This window comes from Narcine bancroftii, chromosome 4, assembly GCF_036971445.1.
Source record: "Narcine bancroftii isolate sNarBan1 chromosome 4, sNarBan1.hap1, whole genome shotgun sequence".
Lineage (NCBI taxonomy): Eukaryota > Metazoa > Chordata > Chondrichthyes > Torpediniformes > Narcinidae > Narcine > Narcine bancroftii.
Genome location: NC_091472.1, coordinates 204,381,644 through 204,397,753, shown reverse-complemented (window position 1 = coordinate 204,397,753; position 16,110 = coordinate 204,381,644). Strand labels below are relative to the sequence as shown.

The window sequence follows — 16,110 nt, the reverse complement described above, 5'->3', positions numbered from 1 at the left end:
TTCCTAAAACATCAAACATTTTCCTTATTCTCCTATTTAAAACTTCTTTAGCCCCAATCCCCCCTTCCCCTCCTGAGTTGTCCTTTTTCCTTTGTCGGACAACCACATCTCCCCTCTCCATTTGGATTTGCGAATTCACTCGCAAGCGTCAGCTGATTTTGCAGTGACCGTAACTCCTCCCCCCCAGCCCCCCAAGAAAAGATTTCACTTTTCATATGTAACAAAGGTCACTCTTTTAATTCCCTCCTTATTCCCTCTATTCCATTTCCTTCCCTTATTAATTCTTGTCTATACTATCTATATTTTCCTCTAAATACGGATACATTCATGTATGCACATTATACATATACACACATATACCTCTTTACCCACATACATATAAATCGTGGTCATTTTTACTCTTATTACATGTCTTCATCTCTCTGTTTGTTTTGTAGTTGTTCTGCAAATTTCCTTGCTTCTTCTGGATCCGAGAATAGTTTTTTTCCATAAGATCGTTTTCGATGTATTGAACTCCTTCCTCTTCTTCAGGAGTTCAAAACTTATGTGTCTTTTTAGTTCGCAGTCTTTTGTACTCTCGTTACACGTCTTCATCTCTCAGTCTATTTTGTAATTGTTCTGCAAATTTTTGTGCTTCCTCTGGATCCGAGAATAGTCTGTTTTGCTGTCCTGGAATAAATATTTTCAATACCGCTGGATGCTTTAGTATAAATTTATACCCTTTCTTCCATAAAATCGCCTTTGCTGTTTTGAGCTCCTTTCTCTTCTTCAGGAGTTCAAAACTTATATCTGGATAAATGAAGATTTTTTGCCCTTTGTACTCCAGTAGCTTGTTGCCCTCTCTTACTTTTTCCATTGTTTTCTCCAGTACCTTTTCTCTTGTAGTATATCTTAAGAATTTTACTTAAATAGATCTTGGCTTTTGTTGTGGTTGTGGTTTAAAGGCCAATGCTCTATGTGCCCTTTCTATTTCCATTTTTGCTGTAGTTCTGGACATCCTAGGATCCTAGGGATCCAATCTTTTATAAACTCTCTCATATTCTTGCCTTCTTCATCTTCCTTAAGGCCCACTATCTTTATGTTATTTCTTCTGTTATAATTTTCCATTATGTCTATTTTCTGAGCTAACAGTTCTTGTGTCTCCTTAACTTTTTTATTAGATTCCTCTAATTTCTTTTTTAAGTCCTCTACCTCCATTTCTACTGCTGCTTCTCGTTCTTCCACCTTGTCCATTCTTTTTCCCATTTCTGATAAGGTCATATCTATTTTATTCATTTTCTCTTCTGTATTGTTTATTCTTCTTAAATCATTAAATTCTTGCGCTTGCCATTCTTTAAATGACTCCGTGTATTCTTTAATAAGAGAAAGTATATCCTTTGTCTTGCTTTTCCCTTCTTCATTCTCACTGTACTCTTCCTCTTCCTCTTCTTCTTCCTCTGGGTTGGCCATCTGTTGTTTCTTTGTTGTCCTTTTCTTCTCTTCTTTCTTGTTTTCGTTGTCTTCTATGTTCTCCTCTTGCTGCAGGTGTTCTGCAGCTGTCATTACCGGCTGTGGAGATCGACTCCCCAGCTGGTCACCCCTCCCGTCGGTGTGTTTTTTTGCATGCGCATCGCACATGCGCGAGGAGTCGCGCATGCGCGGTTGCGCACTTTTACTCGGCTCAGCGAGCCATTTTTGTAGTCCTCTTTCTACCGACCTGAGGGAGCGGGTTTCTCTCTCCACTGCGGGCCTCTTCGAACAGGTAAGGCCTTCTCCTTCTTCTTCCGTTGTCTTCTCTTCCTCTCTTCTTACCGTTGGTTTCGATTTTTCTTTTTTCGTCGCCATCTTCTTTCCACCTTTATACTCACTTTACTTTAATTATTATTTTTGTGCCTTTGTGTTTTCCTTTCTTTTTTCCGACTTCTCTGGAGAAGGCTGGAGTTCACCGTCCAGCCACTACTCCATCACGTGACTCCTCCCATCAAGAGATTTCTTTAAGCAGTCCTTGTACCTCTTCTTTGGTGCACCTCTGTCTCGGTGGCCAGTGGAGAGCTCGCCATATAACACGATCTTGGGAAGGCGATGGTCCTCCTGGAGACGTGACCCACCAGCGCAGTTGGGTCTTCAGCAGCGTGGATTCGATGCTTGCGGACTCTGCCAGCTCGACTACTTCGATGTTGGTGATGAAGTCATTCCAATGAATGTTGAGGATGGAGCGGAGACAGTGCTGATGGAAGCATTTTAGGAGCCGTAGGTGATGCCGGTAGAGGACCCATGATTCAGAGCCGAACAGGAGTGTGGGTATGACAACGGCTCTGTATACGCTAATCTTTGTGAGGTTTTTCAGTTGGTTGTTTTTCCAGACTCTTTTGTGTAGTCTTCCAAAGGCGCTATTTGCCTTGGCGAGTCTGTTGTCTATCTCGTTGTCGATCCTTGCATCAGATGAAATGGTGCAGCCGAGGTAGGTAAACTGGTTGACTGTTTTGAGTTCTCTATGCCCGCTGGTAGTCTACCTACCTGCCTATCATTTCTATACATTGAATACCCTTGGACATTCAGCTCTTAATCACATCCATCATATGACCACAATGTCATATCTTTCAATCTGTAGCTGTACAACAAGGTCATCTACTTTATTCCTAATGCTCCATGTATTTAAATACAGTTCCTTTAGACCAGTATCTGTTACCGATTTCACTGTATTTCTATTTTACAGCAAATTATCCCGTCTTTTTAACTTACCCGTCCTTTTTGTCATCTTTGCTACACAATATCTTTGACTTTTATTCCTCTTTCTCGACCCAACACCCTAGTTTCCTTCCCCCTGCCAATTTACTTTAAACACTCCTCAACAGCTATATTAAACATCCCCACCAGGATATTGGGACCTTTTGAGTTCAGATGTATCCCATCCTTTTTGTATAGGTCATACCTCCCCAAAAATAGATCCCAATGGTCCCCTGCACCATTCTCTTAGCCACGCATTCAACTGTACCAAGACCTCTCGCTGCTTGCCCTCTCCCCTCTGGGCCCGATCGGAGGCATCCTGTACACAGCACCAGAGAGACAACACACCCGATCATGCTCACAGAATCTCTTGTCTGTTCTCGCCATGGAATTCCCTATGACCACTGCATTCTCCCTTTCTCTCATGACTATGGCAGCGGATGCAGTGCCAGGATCCCGTTTGCTGTGGTCTTCCACTGTCAGGTCAACCTCTCCAACAGTATCTAAAGCAACAAACCAATATCTGAGGGGGACTGTCACTCTCTACGGGTGCCATCAATCACCTCCTCACTTTCCCCAATGAACCAAAGGTCATCAAGCTGCAGCTCTAGGTCCATAAGGAGCCACCTCTCAACGTACCTGGTGCAGATGTAGTCCTGTGGGAGGTTGGTGGTCTCCCAGGGTCCCCACATCTGGCACTCCAAGCACAACACTAACCCTAGATGCATACTGCCAATGCTATTGTCTGATATTACTCAATAAATTTACCTGTAACACCTTTTATAAGTTTTGCCTCTTCCCTGCTCTCGCCGAGACCATTCTGACAGCGACCACCCCCCAGTAGCGCAAGTATCCCTCCTTAGCCTTTGCTCGCCGAAGCATCACAAGCCAAAGCTTCAGGGTCCCTCTCCTTCAGTGAGCCACTTACACACAGGGCCACTCCTTCAGCTACCCCTCCTTTTATTGGTCCCTGCCAATTAACTTCTTGCACAAATCAACACTCTGCTTAACCCTTTGCAATCCATGCCCTAGTTAAAATCATTCAAATCTAACACTTTGAGAAAGAAACACACATTTGACAAAGAAAATCAGGTTTAATTGAGGATATAATATGCTGTGAAGATAGAAGATGTAGAGAATGCAGTTTCAATCATCCTGGTGCCCTAGAATAGTGTGAGCTGCCTCAAATGCTATCGCCCAGTATCACTCACATCTGATTAAATACTTTTAGATGTTGGTCATGTCCAGAATGAACTCGTTCCCAAGTAAAGATCTGGACCCACTTCAATTCACTCACAATCACAATCACTTCACAGCAAATGCAATATCATATAACAATAACCATATAATAATTACAGTACGGAAACAGGCCATCTCGGCCCCTCTAGTCTGCACCGAAACTCCACTAGTCCCACCTACCTGCTCTCTGTCCATAACCCTCCAACCCCCTCACATCCATGCACTCATCTAACCTTCACTTAAATGACAAAATTGACCCTGCTGCAACCACCTCTTCTGGAAGATCATTCCACTCAGCCACCACTCTCTGAGTGAAGAAGCTCCCCCTCATGTTACTTCCTAACTTTGTCCCCCAACCCTTAACTTATGACCCCTTGTTCCAATCTCACCTACCCTCAGGGGAAAGAGCCTATTCACATCTACATTATCTATCCCCCTCATAATTTTATATACCTCTATCAAATCCCCTCTCAACCTTCTACGCTCCAATGAATAGAGTCCCAGTCTACTCAATCTTCTCCGTATTCGAGATACTGCAATCCAGGCAACATTTTAGTAAATCTTCTCTGCACCCTCTCTATTTGCTCTCCGCTCAGCTCTGGCTCATCCAGCTGCTCTTCATAGCCTACAGTTCAGCATTCAACACCATCGTTCCCTCAGTGCTGCTCAACAAGCTCCAAATACTAGGACTCTGCACTCCCCCCCCCCCACCCCCGCAACTTGACTTCATTGGAAAACCAGAGTCAATATGAATTGGAAACAGCATCTCCTCCACCCTGACGATCAATACAGACACACCCCAAGGATGCATGCTTAGCCAACTGCTGTACTCACTCTACACCCATCACTGTGTGGCTAGGCACAATTCCAATGCTATCTGCAAGTATGCCGATGACAGTTGTTGGCAGAATCACAGACAACAATGAGGAAGCGAACAGGAGGGAGATAGATCAGCTCATTGAATGGTGTCACAGCAGCGTTAGCTAAACCAATGAGATTGATTGGGGACTTCAGGAGGAAGTCAGGGGAACACGACCCAGTCCTCTTCGAGGGCTCAGTAGTGGAGAGGGTCAAGAACTTCAAATTCCTGGGTGTCAACATCTCTGAGGATCTGTCCTGGAGCCTCCAAGTCGATGCAATTACAAAGAAGGCTCGCAGCGGATATACATTATGAGGAGCTTCAGTATGGAAGACTCTCAAAACTTCTACAGGTGTACTTTGGAGAGTATTCTGGCTGGTTGCATCACTGCCTGATATGGAGGTGCCTATGCCCAAGACAAGATAAATCTCTCGAGGCTTGTTAACTCAGCCTGTGGCATCACAGGCACCAGGCTTCACTCCATCAAAGACATCTAGAAAAGGTGGTGTCTTAAAAAAGCAGCCTCTATCCTCAAAGACCCCACCACCCAGGCCATGCCCTCTTCACTCTGCTACAATTGGGGAAAAGGTACAGGAGCCTGAAGACGAGCTTTCAGCGGTACAAGGACAGTTTCTTCCCCGCTGCGACCAGATTCCTGAATGATCAATGAACCAAAGACATTATCCCACTTGGTCTTTTTTGCTTTTTGTGCTCTATTTTAATTTATTTTGAAATGTGGATTATGGAAATGTTTGTACTGTGACAGTGATGCAAAACAATGAATTTTGTGACATGTTCATGATTCTCAAAAAAAAAGCATAGATAATCGGTTGGTCAGAGGAGAGAAAACAGAGAGGGAATTCATGGATCTTTTTTCCGGTCAGAACATTAAGGGTTGCTACAAGAATCCCAATTTCATGAATGACATTGGATGAAATGGCAGGATGGACATTTTACTAGATTCGTTGATAAAATGAAATTGTTTGGAAAAGTGAACTGTGAGGGGATCAAAATGAATCTTCATTTTGAACAATGGAAAAGCTGGATTCTTGTAATTACTGATGTGATTCTCCTCATCATTCATTTCTGTCTTTTTTGAAGGAAGTCCATCCAGATTTTGCAACATTCCCAATTGTGTTTTTGTTTAATTTTATCAATGACAAAATTATCCATAACCATACAAAGTAATAAAATGATGCAAAAAGAATTTTATATTTTCTCCCCCCCTCCCTTAGGAAAAAAAAGCTGACCTGAATTTTTTGTATATCATTCAGTGATTAATGAAATTTCAAATTTACAAGTATAATCTTAAACCTCTAAATTTACTAGGGTGAGTTGTGGACGCCGTAGATGAACTCTTACCAATATAATGTTTCTAAATCTTATAAATTTTTTTCTGGTTGATTCTGTAAATTATATGCTATGTTCTCTAACTGTTACAATTTTATAATTCCATTTGCATTCTATTCAACTCCACATCATTGTCTAATTTCCATGTTACCTCCATACATTTCTTTGCTACTGCTACTTAAAAACTCCTTCCGAAAAATATCTAACTTCAAATCATGAATATCCCCCAACAAAAATATTTTTGGGTCTTTCGGATCTTATATCTTCATAATTTGTCCTAGTAAAATATTCGTATCTTCCCAAAGTTTTTCTGCTTTTTCAAATTGCCAAACTGCATGAAAAAAGGTTCCTACCTCTTTATTACATCTAAAACATTGATCAGAGCCATTTGAATTAAGTCCATGTAATTTATGTGGAATAAAATATAATTGATGTAAAAAAATTAAATTGTACCATTTGATATCCGACATTAATTGTGTTGGTTACACTTTCATATTATTGTTTTGACCCTACTTCTTCCTGGATTTGTATATTTAAATCTCTTTCCCATCTCAGTTTAGATTTTAATAAATATTTTTTCTGCATAGTCTCCGGCAATTTTATGTACATATTAGTAATAAATCTTTTAATAAACGTTTCAGTTATTAAATATTCAAATTGATTTTGTTCAGGTAATCTAAAATTCAATCCTAACTTTCTTGTTAAATATGATTTCAGTTGATAATAGGGAAAACTGGTATTATATGGTATATTATACTTGTCATTCAATTGGTCAAAAGTAAAAAAAAGAGAACCCAAAAAACAATCCTTTATCCTTTTTATTCCACAGTTATACCAAATATTAAAAAAAAATGAATTATTATCTGTAAAAGAAATTATGGGATTTTGCTTTAATAGCATTTTGGCTATTTGGTAATTCTTCATTCCACTTTCTACATGGATACTTTTAAGTATATGTTTCAAAATTGGTGTATTGGAAAATTCCCTTTCAACAGTTCTTCATGCCATTTATACAAAATATGTTCGGAATTATTCTCTCCTATTTTACCCATTTCAATTTGTACCCACACCAAATTGTGTTTTTGATCCAAGGTTTTTTTTTTAAAACTTAATTCATAATTGACTGTGGTTCTATAATGATCTTTCCTACAGGTGGACCATGAAGAGCATTCTGGCTGGTTGCATCACTGCCTGGTACGGAGGTGTCAACTCTCAGGTCAAGAAAAATCTCCAGAGGGTTGGTAACTGGGCCTGCAACATCACGGGCACCAGATTTCACTCTGTCGAGGATGTCTACACAGATTTTCTAAAAAATCAGCCTCTATCCTCAAAGACTCCACCACCCAGGCCACGCCCTCTTCACTCTGCTACCATCAGGGAAAACGGAACAGGAGCCTAAAGATGAGCACTCAGCGGCACAAGGACAGTTTCTTCCCTGCTGCCATTAGATTCCTGAACCATCAATGAACCAAAGACACTGCCTCACTTTGACTTTTCATGTGCTATTTATATTTATTTGTAAGGTGGTTTATATTAATATTTTCTCTGTGATGTTTCTGCAAAGCAACAAATGTTACGACTTATTCATGACAATAAATTCTGATTCTCCTTTGACAATTTTTCCATATTCTCTCCTTACTGTTTTGAAGGCAACAAAACATTCATTCTGCTATGCCGACAGTCTCCATGTGTTTTGATCTTATTAATCTATTATCTGCTTTCTTTCAGTTTTCTTTTGGAAATTCACATATATAATTTTCCCTGTTAACCCTCCAAAGATGAATGCTATTGAAATCAATGTTGGATATTTACATTTAAATTTAGACATACAGCATATTTAGACATATTGCAGTTTTGGTGGCCAAATTACAGGAAAGATATAAACAGTATAGAGAGTGTGCAGAAGAGGTTTACAAGAATGTGACCGGGGTTTCAGGGTTTGAGTTACAGGGAAAGGTTGAATAGGCTGGGACTTTATTCCCTGGAGCATAGAAGGTTGAGGGGTGATTTGATAGAGGTATTCAAAATTATAATGGGGACAGTTAGAGTCAATATGGATCGGATCAAGATGGTGTATGAGGGAAGCTTGATATTGATGGACATGCACTCACTGATTTTTGTCCTTTGTTGAAGAGCCCATGCATTTGGATGGTAGTATTGGACTAACCTTGGCTCACAACTGTAGTGAACTTAATAGATGGTACATTCTGCAACCTAGGCATGCCAGAGGAAGAGGGAATGAAAGTTTAAAGCAAGGGATAGAGTGCCAGTCAAATGGATTGCCTTGTCCTGGAGACTGAGTTTCTTGAGTGCAGTTGAAACTGCATTCATCCAGATGAGTGGAAAGAATTCCATCATGGTCTTACACCTGTAGGTGATGTTAAAATGCTTGAGAAATCAGGAGATGAGTGCTTTGGATTTTAGTAACTATGTGTTACTGTGGGTCTAGTCGAGCTTCTAGTCATTGATGACCCCAGGATATTGATGGTGGAGACTGCTGATGATAAAGACTTTAAACGATTAAGTTAATGAACTTACAGATATTGTCCATTGTTCGTCTTTTCTTAATAAATCCAGTTTCGTCAAGTTTTACTATTTTTGGTACACAGACAGCCAATCTGTTTGCTCATAGTTTTGCTATTATCTGATTCCACCTGCATTGAATTCACCCATCGTTATTGAATGAAGATCTACTGGGACCAATGCCTGAAGAGGGCGCATAAAATCAGTGAACCGGTGCGGACTCAAAAGGCCAACATGGCCTGTTTCCGCTCTGTAAATGGTTATATGGTTATGGTTCTATGGCTTTTTCCACTGAGAAGTGGGGGAGATTCAAACAAGAGGACATGGATTGAGAGTAAAAGGGGAAAAGTTTAGGGAAAACATGAGGGGGAATTTCTTCATGCAGAGGGTGGTGTGGATATGGAATGAACTTCCAGCAGTGGTGGTAGAAGTGAGATCGAAGTTAACATTCAAGGAAAGGTTGCATAGGTATATGGATAGGAGAGGTATGGAGGGTTATGGGCCAAATGCGGGTCAGTGGGACGAGGTGGGAGGAGATCTTCGGCATGTAGGGCCAAACTGGCCTGTTTCTGTGATGTAAATGGTTATATGGTCATACTTGAAATGCTGCGTACTGTTTTGGGTGCCATATTTGGGAAAAGATGTGCTGGCGTTGGAGAGGGTTCAGAGAAGGATTATTAGAATGATACCAGGAATGAAAGAGTTAGTATATGAGGATCAATTGTCAGCTCTTGGACTGTACTTGTTGGAGTAAGAAGGATGAGGGGGGACCTCAGAGAAATTTGAATGGTGAAAGACCTGGACAGAATAGATGTGGCAAGGATGTTTCCGATGGTAGAGGATTAGAGGACAAAAGGACATAATTTCAGGATAAAAGGACGTTGATTTGAAACAGAAATGTGGAAAAATGTCTTTAGTCAGAGGGTCATGAGTCTGTGGAACCTGTTGCCACAGGCGACTGTGGAAGGGAGGCCGATGGGTGCATTTAAGGCAGAGATTGACAGGTGTTTGATTAGTCAGGACATCAAGGGTTACAGGGAGAAGGCCGGGGAGTGGGGCTGAGTGGATGAGAATGGTGGAGCAGACTCAATGGGCCGATGAGCCTACTTCAGCTCCTATATCTTGTGGTTGTGATAGTACAGATCTATCACCAATGTGTATAGTGTATTTAGTTACAGTATCTAGACTGTGCTTACAGCGATTGGCTGAGAGCTTAGCCACGCCTACTGTCTGGGCCTTAAAGGTTGTGTCCCTAGCCAGGTCGGATCATTCCGGACTGGTCGGCCACCTGTGAAGAGCTCCTGTCTTTTGCTAATAAAAGCCTTGGTTTAGATCAACAAGTCGTTGATTCTTTCGACGAGCTCTACAGTGGTAACAGACCCTTCCGGCCCACAAGCCTATGCTGTCCAAATACCTCCAAACCACGTAGGTCTCTGAAGGGTGGGAGGAAACCAGAGCCCGCGGGGAAAACCCATGCGGACACGGGGACAACATACAAACTCCTCACAGCCCGCGCCAGATTTGAACCCCGGTAGTTGGCGCTGTAATAGTGTTGTTCGAACCCTACACTAACTGTGCTACCCTCTACAGATGAAGAAATAAACCAGACAATTTCTAATTTATTAATACTTTTTATTTCATTGTTTTTCATATCACCAATTCAGCCAGCATTGAAGAGGTGTGATATCACACCCTCTTACTTTGACTTCTCAACTAAAATCACATAAAAAGCTTCTGCATCAATATCTGCAGACTTGGGCGAGAGATTTGCAGACACAACTTCAAATCTATCAAAACTGCCGAGGAAGTTAAACTGGGATTATTTGTAAAACACATTTTGTCCTCAAAACATCTTTAAGATGGTGGTGGGGTGGGGGAAGTTGTCATCCTTCTCTATTCTGGCCTGTTTGTGAGTTCAGATTAACTTCAAAATGGCAATTATTCTACACAGTTCAGGGGCAATTTCAAGGCCAATAAATGTTAGCCACATCAGCAATCTCATGCCCTATGGTTAAATAAGCATTAATCGAGCAGGCCTCTGGTTCACCAGAAAAGTTCTACTTCCCTTCCTGAAGATATAGATATTGCTGACAAATTTTTAACCATGTATTAAATCGGTGGTTTTCAAAGTTTTCCCTTTCCATTCACATCCCACTTTAAGTAATTCCTCTGCCATAGGTGCTCTGTGATTAGTAAGGGATTGCTTAAAATCACTGCTCGAGACCCAATTGTTACTGAAATATTTTGCTGGAGAAAAATTGTCATTGGCCCATTTCCTTTGGAGTTCTGAAACCGTGCACATAACGAGTCAATGAGGGACAATGAAAACAGTGGTTCTCAAAAATTTTCTTCCCACCCACATCCCACCTTAAGCAATCCCTTACTAATCACAGAACACCTGTAGCAACGCTGGAGGAACACAACTGGCAGTGTCCATAGGAGGTAAGGATATACAACCAACGTTTCAGGGTTGAGCCCTTCTTCAAGATACAAGTGAAAAGCAAGCAGGCACCTGAATTAAAAGGCTGGGGAGAAGGATAAAGGAGGCACAGGCCAAAAGACAACAACGTGAGAACATAGATAGGGCAGAAGAGGAGAGGTGTTCACTGATAAGGGGGATAAGTGCAGATCTAGAGAAATGAGAAAAGGAAAGAGAGCGAGAGAGTTAGAGGAGTCGGAGGGATAGATGGTGGGGTGCTAATGTCAACCGGAGAAGTTGATGTTAATGCCAACTGGTTGGAAGGTGCGATCGACGGAATACAAGTCGCCGTTCCTCCAATGTGGTCTTAGCGTGGCAGTGCATGAGACCATGGGCAGACACATTGGCAGTGGGAATAGGGCGGGGATTTGAAATAGGTGGCCACTGGGATTGCTGGGAGATCCCTGTTATTGCTCTCTCTGCTAAATTATTTCAAAATGCACCTTATGAATCCTTCTGGAGCATCACTGACATTCATCTGATAACGTTTTAAATACGGTTCTAGCGTTTTGTCTTATTCACACGTTTCTTACCCCCGCCCCCACCTTTTGTTGAACAAAAGCAATGCAATCAGAGTCATGGGAGGGCCTGTCCATACCGAGCAACCGACCCCAGTAATACTTACCTCACGGATCAGCACTTGGGCCACTGGCTTCCATTCAAGTCGTGGCTGCAGTGCCCCCACCCCAGCCCACCCTCGGATTTCTCCCCGTCCTGTTGAACCTGCCAGCCCTCGTCCTGACGGACTGTGACCCGCTTGCTACGTCCGCATGGCAATGACCTGTCCCCAGCCATTCCGTCGACCGACAGGGGACCCCCAAAAAACCTCCGTTCAATCTGCCACCTCCAGTTCCCGTCGACAAAAAAAAAGAGAGGAGGTGCCGGGGTTTCCCTCCCCGTTCACGTTCAGCCTCCCCTCGCCCACGTCCCATTGGTGGGTGAAGCCCATGCAAAGTATCAAGAATTAAAAAGGTGGACCTGAAAGAGTGGATGAGGAAGACAGGCAGTGTCCGTGGGCTCATTATTGGGGCGGAGTGAAGAGAGAGCGAGCGCGACATCGACCCCGAATATGCTTTCTGCCCGCGGTAGTAGTGAAGCCCCATTCGCAGAACAATATCCCCTCTCGCTGCAGGATTAATTCCGAAGGGACTGCGGCCAGATTTCTGGCATCGCACAGCTCGCCCCAGCAGAGGTGGGCATTTCCCATTCGGGGCTGCAATCATTTGGTTTGCAAATCTCTGCATAAAGATTTTCTTTAAAACGGACCGGGGGGGGGGGGGGAGGGAGAAAGAGAGGTGGGGGGAGGAGAGGAGGAGGGGGGAGGAGAGGTGGGGGGAGAGGTGGGGGGGCGGCGATGACGGCTATGCCAAGGATCCCGGCTTCCCCTCGAAAGGGGACTAGAAGGCGAGGGTGAGGCGGAGAGAGGGGGCCGGTTCGGGCAGTCTGAGACTCACCTCCTTCTCCACTGGATAGCCGCAGCGAGCGCATCGGGAGGAGAGCGGCGCCGGTCGTTGAAGGTTTCAATATCCCAGCGACGCCCATCGGCAGCGGGCAGAGAAAGGAGGAGGAGGGAGGCAGTGAATGGAAAGGCTCATTCGGCAACAGAAGAGACCGCCGGGCTATTATTTTCGTTGTCGTTGCGGGAATTAAATGGAACTTACCCGATTTCAACGTTCGGCTTTTAAATCTGACGTTGCTGACCATGGTGGCGGATTTAAATCCCTCCGACGCCGGATTTCACCGAGAGAGGCAGGATTACTACTGACACGGTGAAACTGGTACCCAGCGCAGCGGACAGCCAATGGCGGGCGGGCCGCCGGGAGGAGGGCGCGAATCACCGGCGGGCCGGCGGTGGGGACAGCCAATCCGCCGCAAGCTGACGACCGCCGCGTTCCCTCCCCCTCGCACGGCCAATCGCCGGCGCGGAGCGGCACCTGGGAGCCAATCGGCGCACCGAGCGGCGTCAATCAAGGTGCAGTGGTAGTCGGAGAAGAGGAGGCCCAATCGGAGAGGCGGAACGGGGCGCCACGGACCAATCGGCTGCGCGATCGGGCTGGGAATGAACCAAGGGGATAAACAAGGAGCGGATCACGGGGGCAGCGCGGCAATTAGAAGGGAGTGGAGGGGAGCCGGGAGCCGGGAGCCCCGATTGGGGAGGGAGATGGGAGCCCGATGGGGGGGGGGGGAAGGGAAGATGGGGGGGGGGTGAAGGGAAGATGGAGGGGGAAGGGAAGATGGGAGCCCCGATGGGTTGGGGGGGAGGGAAGATGGAGGAGCCCCGATGGGGGGGGGGGAGGAAGATGGGAGCCCCGATGGAGGGGGGCGGGGGAGGAAGATGGGAGCCCCGATGGGGGTGGAGGAAGATGGGAGACCCGATGGGGGGGGTAGAAGATGGGAGCCCCGATGGGGGGGGGAGAAGATGGGAGCCCCGATGGGGGGGGGTAGAAGATGGGAGCCCCGATGGGGGGGGGAGAAGATGGGAGCCCCGATGGGGGGGGAGAAGATGGGAGCCCCGATGGGGGGGGGTAGAAGATGGGAGCCCCGATGGGGGTGGAGGAAGATGGGAGCCCCGATGGGGGTGGAGGAAGATGGGAGACCCGATGGGGGGGGGGGAGGAAGATGGGAGCCCCGATGGGGGTGGAGGAAGATGGGAGACCCGATGGGTGGGGTGGGGGGAGATGGGAGACCCGATGGGTGGGGTGGGGGGAGATGGGAGCCCCGATGGGGGGGGAACCCCGAAGAGAAGGGTGGGGAGGGGCCTGGAGCCCCGAGGAGGAGGGGAGGGTGGAGAAAAAGAGGCTGGACCCCGGTGCCTAGTTTGCCGTTCCGGCAGCATCCACGATCAACCCAGGCGAGCCAGGGGAGGGGACCTGTTTACTTTTATGGACTGGGATCCATTCAAATGTTTACATTCTCCAATCCAAAAAAAACTGAGGAAGTGTCCAACTGAGCCCAGAAATCAGATACACACTAAAAAAACACCAGAGGTAAATCTACTCGTGGTTACAGCGAGGAAAACCTCTCCGAATGCCAATCAGATAGAGAAAACTAGAGGCGTTAACTCTGCTCAGTCTAAAACCGATTTCAAACGGCTTTCTGAATGCGTTGCCGCTTTTAAGATGGGTTATTCGTCACTTAAAACCATTCAAATCTTTATTCTCTCCTTTTGTAAAAAAAAATGTGACCTCTATTTCATGACCAAATTATTAAGGCTGAGATGGTCTTTCGTTCACATTAGTTATTGGCTTCCTGGTTTTCTGATCTTAATCTTTGTTCCCACCAGAGCTCGGTCCAGATTCTTCTTTTCCCATTTGTGTAAGGTCCAGATTTCGTCGCCACCTTTGACTCAGCGATTTTAAAACCCAGAATCTAAGATGGAGAAAATGGGGCAAAATGTCCATCTGCTGCCATGAGAAGGGGTTGGAAACCAGCAGCGCTTTTGCATGGGGAGAGAACCCGGATAGACACAGAAAGGGCGTGATCCCTGAACAAGATGTGAGCAGGTGCCTGAACTAAATGGTGGGGAGGAGGGGGGGGGTGGGGAGGAGGGGGGGGTGGGGAGGAGGGGGGGTGGGGAGGAGGGGGGGGTGGGGAGGAGGGGGGGGGTGGGGAGGAGGGGGGGGGTGGGGAGGAGGGGGGGGTGGGGAGGAGGGGGGGTGGGGAGGAGGGGGGGTGGGGAGGAGGGGGGGTGGGGAGGAGGGGGGGTGGGGAGGAGGGGGGGTGGGGAGGAGGGGGGGTGGGGAGGAGGGGGGGTGGGGAGGAGGGGGGGTGGGGAGGAGGGGGGGGGTGGGGAGGAGGGGGGGTGGGGAGGAGGGGGGGGTGGGGAGGAGGGGGGGTGGGGAGGAGGGGGGGTGGGGAGGAGGGGGGGTGGGGAGGAGGGGGGGTGGGTGGCGCAGGAGGTAACGGGTGAAGTACATGGTGAGCTTGAGAACAGCAGGGAGTGCAAATAACTTGTTCCTTGGAGCTCATTTAACCAGAGACCTGGCGTGGACACGCAACATCTCCTCACTTGTCAGGAAGGCACATCAGCGAGTGCACTTCCGGAGAGTGAAGCGGGCAAGGCCACCATTATGTCGACCTGCTACAGGAGCTCTATTGAGAGCATCCTGGCCAGCTGTATCACGGTGTGGGTACGTTGCTGCTGAGAAATGGATCAGAGGTCAATCCACAGGACCATAAGAGTGGCAGAGAGGATCCCTGGAGTCTCGTGATCTACCAGTCGACGTGATCTACCAGGATCATTACCTGAAGAGACCATGCAAAACCACTGAGCCCTCCTTCCACCCTGCACATCTTTCAGCCACTCCAGTTGAGGAAGAGATACAGGAGTATCAGGGCCAGCACCACCAGGCTGAGGAGCAGCTTCCCACGTGCAGTGAGAACCCTGAATGACCAAAGGACTTGCTCACACTCACCCTCGGAGACTCCCATATGAAAAAAACAAATTAATTTTTGTAGATATAATACTTGCCCTGCACATGTTTTGTTTGTATGTGTGTTATATCTGGTTGTGTGTCTGCGTGTTTTGCACCGAGGGCTGGAGAACGCTGTTTCGTCAGGTTGTACTTGTACAATTAGATGACCATAAGCTTGCCTTAAATTAAGTTGGGGGTTGATAGAATGGCACAAGACGACATGGAAGAAGGTGATTGTAGAACTGTGAAGTTTGTCATTTCTTAATTAATGCCAGGCTGGGAAATACTTTTCTCCACAGGATGTGCGATTGTCAATGCCAGGCTGGGAAATACTTTTCTCCACAGGATGTGCGATTGTCCTGTAACTGAGTAGATAATTCTAAAATATTCACATATTTATTTTAAATGGTGTCTGTTTACATGTGATTACTGTGTGGTGTGTGTTGGTGCACCATGATCTGGTTGTGTTAGTCCAGTCAGATGTTAATAATCTTGAACATCTCTTCATTATAACTGAATAAAGAACTCTTGGTGATATA

At 45.9% G+C, this 16,110-nt stretch overlaps 1 protein-coding gene across 1 annotated transcript in view; it reads right to left on the bottom strand.

Annotated features, from left to right (window-relative positions):
• The window catches only part of septin5a (septin 5a), a 148,293-nt gene extending 135,351 nt beyond the window's left edge, over positions 1-12,942 (bottom strand). Inside the window, exon 1 of the mRNA XM_069933709.1 lies at positions 12,818-12,942. The gene's annotated coding sequence lies outside the window, so the exon portion shown is untranslated. The remainder of the gene's footprint in view (positions 1-12,817) is intronic.
• Positions 12,943-16,110: the final 3,168 nt, after the last annotated feature.